We start from the raw sequence: 7,449 nt of genomic DNA on the forward strand, positions 1-7,449 counted from the left end.
TTCTGTCCACAGAATAGATCCTCCAATAATTTATCTTTAATATGTCACATGAGCTTCCCGAGCAGTGACCCAGTTTTTACCATGCTCATCTTCTTGTTACTAAGATATTTAATCCACCAGGATGAATGAATAAACCTGCTAGTTTTCTTGATTCTACTTTCCCCACCCTGCATATACTTGCTAGATTTGATTTGCTAAAATAAAACTTTTATCATGTTATTACCTCCTTCACGTACCTTGATAACATCCAGCTACTAGCATAGTAATTGGCACATATTAATCACCAAATGAATACTTGCTGAATAAATGGATTAAAAAACCTGAGGAACAGAGAGGTTAAATGACTTATGAAAGGCACAAGGACACTGGACACAGTGGTGAGGGGCCGAGGAGTGGAGTCACGTGGGAAAGAAAGACGATGCCCAAGGTAATAGTTTTCTACTGCACATCTTGTCTCAAGCCATCCCACATTGAAGGCTGCCCTGAATTCCACCCTAGTACTTTTCCTTGGCTCAAGGAGAAAAATCTGTCTAGGGTGGCAGAGGAAAGAGCCAGACAACCCACTGCAGCCCCAGACCTGACTTTGAAGAGTCAGTCTAAGAATAAAGCAGTCACGTCAGGTTTGTGAGACTCAGTTGCTTCCAGACCTCTTAGAAAATAAAAGGGTGTCACAAGAAGACCTTTCTGGGCTCTGGCATTCTTCACATCCTTAATCTGCAGGCACAATTTAAAGCGCTTGCATTTGATGTCAGTGAGAGAGAGTGACTAGCCTTGCAATGAACTTTGACAGCTTGCAGAATATCCTTACCCTGTTAACTAGGGAGTTGTCAGTAGAAATCACACTGTAAGTGGTTTAAACAGCAGATGTGGTATGTGCTCTGAATTTGAATATTTCAAATATCTACACAGCAGCCAAGGTTTCTGTGAGCTCTACCCCCACACACTCCAAACCGACATAAGTTTCAGCAGTCTCCTTACAAGACCTGCTTCTAGCCTCAAAATGTTCCCTTTTCCCATTAGATTCCAAGAGACCTGAATGCTGATGACCGTCCCATGGCTTCTTGGTGACTTAATGGTATATGACTTTGTAGTGACTTAGTTTCTTGTATCTAAAAGCAAGTGTGGCAATATATATAACTTAATATCTGCAGGTACAGATTTTAAAACCATGTTTGATAAAATCCTTGGGGTTTTAAAGGTGAAGTTCTCATTAAAATTTAAAAAATGGAAATATCCATAGTTACACAAATACAAAGTTTAAAAAGAATTTTAACTTGGTCGCACTTTTTAAAATAGTCTGCAAAGACATGCTACCCAAGAATTTTGATAATTCAATAGTTCAATTTCTGTGTCTTCTGAGTTTGATCTTTCTTCAACTGTGTACAGTAATGGAAAACTAGAAGGCCTGAGTGTTAGTTTCTGCTGTGCTTCCTGCCAGCGAGGTGAACTTGGGCACACCACTGGAGTTCAGTTTTCTCATCTGTAAATCATGTAGTAAATGAAGTAGTAAATATAATTTCTCTTGCTCATTAAAAAAGAGCTCCATTTACTGGGGTCATGCTTTGAGTTAACGTGCTGCATGTATGTTGCCTCCTTGCATCTTCACTCCAACATTATGAGCAAGGTATTAATTTTTCTCTACTTTACAGTTATGGAAACTGAGGCTTGAGGTGATTAAGTGAATTGTCTAAGTTCACTCACATTGCCATCAGAGGGAAGGATCAAGATGTGAACCTTAACCAAGATGATCCACATCATGTCTTCTCCTTTTGCCCTAATTCTACTTTTTCTTTAATACCTTTATACCTCCCTTCCTTCCCTCCCTCCCTTCCTTTCTTTTCTCCCTCCCTCATTTTCTCTCTCTCTCTCTCTCTCTCTCTCTCTCTCTCTCTCTCCCCGTCTCTCAATAATTATTGCTGTTATTTGTCGGATATACTTTGGTAGGAATGCTTTTTTATGAGGAACAAGCCAGACTGGGCAAAATAATAATCATGGTGTGGTCCATAACCAAAATTCTGAATGCCTTCATGGAGTCATTCAAGTATTTCCTGCACATTCACTGTATGCCATGATTGTGTTGGGTGCAGGGACTCTATAAATATGAAGATGATGTACTTCCTTCAGGGGGTTCAGGCATGTAGAAAAATAGCTACAATATAAAGAAGTGACTGTATGTCTTAAGAAAGAGATAAGTGCCATACAAGAGAATATCAGAGGAAAAATTAATCCAGGTAAGGAGATCATCTGCACCAATGTCCAGGGAAAACAATACTTGCCTTTTTCTAAAACGTCAGCATTACTGGAATTATAATTATTAAGTCAATGGGAAGAGGAGTGGGGTAAGGTGTTAAAATTAGAGAGGCAGGGCTTGGGAAATAAGGTAAAATATAATTTGGTAACACCCTCTCCCCTCCTTTAGTTACCCACTCTAGAATTGAATTCCTTAAGTTTCATCAAGCCAAAGAGTATTTGCTGTGGAATAGTATACTTAGATGGCCAGTGGAGGGAAGAAGGGAGGGTGGAGAATGGAGGGGGATCCTCTCATGTTTCACAGATGCTGATTTCAAGTTTCCACCTGATAATAGCCTGGGGGAGAGCATAAAGATACAAGTCAAAACAGAGAGAGACACAGAGAGAGCTAACAGCATTCAGCAAGGGAATTACAAAAACTCAAAAAAGTCTCCCATTAGCTAAATAAAGGACTTTCCTTGTATTTGCACTGTCTTTTTTTCTATTTACTGAAATTTGCAAAGAACCGTAGACTCTATTGCCTCTTCAAAGTTCTAGATTATATAAAAGTGTAGTCTATGAAAATTAAAGTTTGCATATCCAGGCTAAATTAACTTGTGACCGACTTCTAGTGTCTGTGTGTTTTATTAAAAAACAAACAAACAAAAAAACTCGGAGACAACAAGAAAGCTTTTAAACTATGAGTAATGAAAGTAACAAATGGCATGCTCTTCATATAAAACCAGAGCTTTCATCCAGGACCCTTTAGAAACACATTCAAAATATATAGAAAACCTCCACTTGAATTTGCACAAACAGCCCGAGGCAAGTAGGAATCCGAATGAGTCTTTTCACATAAGGCTACTCATTTATTTTCACAGACCACATTTAACATAACTGCAAGATTCATTTCATTCCACTTGCCGGTCTTATACATCAAGAAAGCAAGAAAAACTGCCGTTTCAGAAGTGTAATAAATGTTCCTTATAAACAAGACTGGAAAGGGCGGATAGCGGAGTTGGGGTGGGGGTGGGGAAACAAACCCTTTAGTTGCAATAGTTTAGGGAAATGCATCCACATAATAAAAGAAATTTCAAGTCAAGTTCCTCCACTCTAGCACATAAGCAGTTTAGAATCTTAAGCAGATGTAAAAGAAATAAAGCAAATGGGGAAAAAAAAAAGCCAATGAAGTTTCTGGCTACAATACAAGAGACATATCATTACCATATGATCTAATGTGGGTGTCAGCCGGGTAGTGTTCATTGAGGGAAACCTTATTTTTTATCTGGGCTATGGAGTAGAAGCAGGAGATTTTCAACCTAGTGACAGGCACAGAGCAGCACCTACCCCCTCCTCCTTCCCACACCTGCAAACTCTTTTGCTTGGGCCGAATATTTAGTGTAATTACATCTCAGCTTTGAGGGCTCCTGTGGCAAATCCCTGGATTAAAAGGTATGGTTTTCAATAATTGTCCTGAACTCTGCTACAGACTAATAAAAACTTAGATCAAGTTGAGGGAAATAGAGATTATTTGGTGAGAAAAAGAAAAGAAAAAGTAATTGTGCTAAACTTTTAATAATCTTTACGCAGCATTTAAAAAAAAGTATTGCTTGAAAACAGAAGTTAAATATTTGGTTGGATGATCAAATGCATTGTTTTAGTTCTTTCTCTCTGTTCTTGCAAAGGAAAGGGATATTTATTTTAGAAAATCTATGATCTAACACCATGGCCATCTGTATTTATATATTTGTATTTGTACTAATGAAATGTTTAGCTCTTTCGAATGTATTTATAGAAAAGTATTGTAGACTAGCATATTATTCGTAGTTGCATTATATATTTAAGGATTTATTTTCTTCCTGAAATCTTGTTTATTTTAAGAACTTTTAAAACCTAAGAGAAGTCTCTGGTCATTAGTTGTAGAAGGTTAGTGTACATTTCTACAACCTATAAGAAAATATAAATTATCACCAAAGGTGAAAATAAACATTGGAAACATTTATGCTGATTATTAAAAACCTAACTAAAGTAATACCACATTTGATTACATAATTTCTTAAATGTAAAGAAGAAACCCTGTCTGTATTTTCAATATAAATGAAATTTTATAAGATGCATTCATGATGAAATGAGGGTGTAGGTTATTTTTTATCTTAATTGCAAAACAGGGTAACATGATGACCACTTGTTAAGTGGGCTCTGGTAATGTAAATACCTGTGGTTTTTTTCCTTCCTAGGGCTGTTTTGACCAGAAAAAGAACCAGATGCCTCCTAGAGTAGCCCTTATTTGTGGATAAATGTTGTTCTACTGTTTATTTTTAAATTATTTCTATTTTATTGAGGTTTTTAATTCACCTAGTGCTGGGGGGGTTTTAATTTTGCCTGCATTTAGAGCTTCACTTATCTCCTGAGGGTTAAATTTTGACTTTGAAAGTCACTCATAAATGACATCATACAAATATTGATCTGAAATGATATAGTTAATTTAATGGGCTGAAGTAGTCTAAGCAACCAGAGATTGTTATTTTTGATAAAATACTTATAAATTATGGGAATGAACTTTAGTAAAGTAGTGAGATTATTCTTAGCAATTAGCATTTAGGAAAGAATCATATATTTTAGAGTACTTAAAAACAGTGTAATGAAATTTATAAAGTCTTTTATCACAATAATAGCCTGCCTGGTTTCCACATGGGTAACTGTTGTTTTTTTATTTTTCTGATTTCTTAAGGAAAGAAGGAAATGATTAAGTAAATTATTAGCACCAACTGCCCACATTAATTGTTTTAAGATGCTGAGTATTCAAGTATTCAAGTGTCAAGGCACTATTTAAAAGAAGTTAGTTCATGAAGAAATTTGTATAAAGTTCCTGGACATATTAGTATTATTCCCCAGGACAATCAGGGTTAAAATGCATACACACACACACACACACACACACACACACACAATGGCAGCTGTAAACTTCCTATTTGCATGCAGCTTTAACCAAAAATAATTTTGTGTAGAGAATTCCTACCATTTTAACAAGAATAAATATATATAAATGATAATATTTCCTTGAGCGAATGCTCAACATCTCCATATGTGGGTAAGTGAAATAACCAGGTAATCTCTATCCTGGAGAAAAGATCCAAACGTGACATCTGCATTAATTCTAGTTGCTGTTTATTAAATCTGCAACTACTTTGCTTAATTTTTCTTCTAAAATTGTGAGACATTAAATATGCAAGGCTAGCAAACCTGTGGTAAACCATAAATTTTGCATTTTAATGTGAAACAGACTGAAAGCCCTTCCCTTAGTTCCAATCCAAGGGAACACTGCCAAGACAATAGAGTCTCCGTTAAAAGGCAATGTGGTAACTGAGTGGGAATGGGCTCCTAGAGGAAACCGGATACTGAACTTAAAGGGGCAGTGTGAATAATTAATCTTAGTAATATTTTTAAATAAAAATCCATAAGCCCATATTGTATATATGTTGCCTTTGACATACTTTAGTAATAAATATAAACTAAGAAACAAAAGTATAAGAAATTGAAAATATTTATTCCCTCTCTGGAGGATGTACCCCAAAATTTCCCAAAGATATATTAGGGTTAGGGTATATGAAAACTTTTTTTCTTATGCTACAATTGGATTATTATAATTATTTAGTTCTAGTTATAAATGTGCAGCTTTAGTTTGGATTCTTATGTGTGTACAATTCAAAGTATAGGTATAAAGATAATATCTGCAATATGTTTGGGGAATACTTAAAACAGTTTCAACAAAGTTTTTTAAATATATCAACTCAAAAATAGACTGCTCTCTGCATGATCAACTAATTTCTGTTATTCAGATTTATTAAAATTTAGTCAATTTTGTTTAGTTCTCTTAAGCTAACTAACTACATAATCAATTCAACAACGTAGCTATATATATGTATCCATAAGTGCTTAATGAATGAATGGATGCCTACTGTATGAATTTGTCAAAACTGTACTTTTTATTTGTTTATAAAATAATCCTATAGGTAAAACCAAATAATATGTCATATAAAATTCAGTTAGGATTTTCCATATGTGTTATTGGTTCATTTAAAGTGATCAGTTTGAGAAACTATCTAATAGAATTACTTTTAAAAGTGAATCTTGCTTATACCAAGTTGAAGCTTGCAGTTCTATATCTTTCTTGTGCTAGAAATTTGATATTAAAAAAAAGATAATTTATGTTTTAAAAAATCAGACTAACTGGTTGCTTAACACAAATTAAATAACCGGTGTTAATAAGCTGATGATCAATTGAGTCATTTACGTGCAAAATATTACGCAAGGCCGGGTACAAAACAAAAATAAGACATGCCCTGAAGGAGGACAACTTCTATTGGGGGGGTTGGGGGGGGGCAGAACAAGCACGCAGAACAAATTACAATATAATGTGATAAGTTCTTTAAAAGAGTTTAAGAGAACATGCTTTGGGAGCACAGAAGAGAGAAAGCAGCATCCTGCCTGGATGAGCCAGGGAGAAACACAGGAGAAGCCCATTAGCTCTCTTAATCTTTGCAACACTCTTACAAGGTAGGTATTTTAAATGGTAATTAGCTTTGAGGTCAGAGTTGAGATGGGGCCTGGGAATGAAGAGAAAATGGAGAGGCATGTAGCTAGATGATCAGTTGGTATCAAATTATGAAGTCTTATATGCACCACAGGGAAAGTAGACTTTATTGCTAAGCCGTGGATGTCAACAAAGGGTTTCTAGCAGAAGATGATACAATTAAATTGGACTTTTAGAGGATGACTTGGGCAGCAGAGTGGAAGGTGATCTAGTGCAGAGGGAATATTCAATGCAGATACCAGTTGGAAGATCTTACCATAGTTTCAGAAGATAAGAAGGGCCTGGACCAAGATAATTATGGTAGGATGGAGAGGTAAGATAGGCTTTCAGAGATATCTCTGAAGCAGGAATTAGAGATCTCTCAGGTGTATAGTCAAAACTTTATTTGAGCCGAAACCAGTTTGGCTCAGTGGATAGAGCGTCAGCCTGCGGACTGAGAGGTCCCAGGTTCGATTCTGGTCAAGGGCATGTACCTGGGTTGTGGGCACATCCCCGGTGGGGGATGTGCAAGAGGCAGTTGATCGATGTTTCTCTCTCATCGATGTTTCTAACTCTCTATCCTCTCCCTTCCTCTATGAAAAAAAAAAAAATCAATAAAATATATTAAAAAAAAAAAAAAACCGTAA

The 7,449-nt window shown here is 36.0% G+C and overlaps 1 protein-coding gene across 3 annotated transcripts in view; it reads left to right on the plus strand.

Annotated features, from left to right (window-relative positions):
* The first annotated feature begins 3,497 nt into the window (after positions 1-3,497).
* DCN (decorin) overlaps positions 3,498-7,449 on the plus strand; it is a 42,773-nt gene continuing 38,821 nt past the window's right edge. For 2 of the 3 annotated variants that reach the window (XM_006759349.2, XM_015561071.1), the window contains exon 1: positions 3,498-3,681. The gene's annotated coding sequence lies outside the window, so the exon portion shown is untranslated. Of the gene's footprint in view, positions 3,682-6,652; positions 6,787-7,449 lie in introns of those variants that run through there. The other variant, XM_006759350.2, reaches the window with a different exon arrangement.

This window comes from Myotis davidii, unplaced genomic scaffold (genome assembly GCF_000327345.1).
Source record: "Myotis davidii unplaced genomic scaffold, ASM32734v1 scaffold656, whole genome shotgun sequence".
Classification (NCBI taxonomy): Eukaryota; Metazoa; Chordata; class Mammalia; order Chiroptera; family Vespertilionidae; genus Myotis; species Myotis davidii.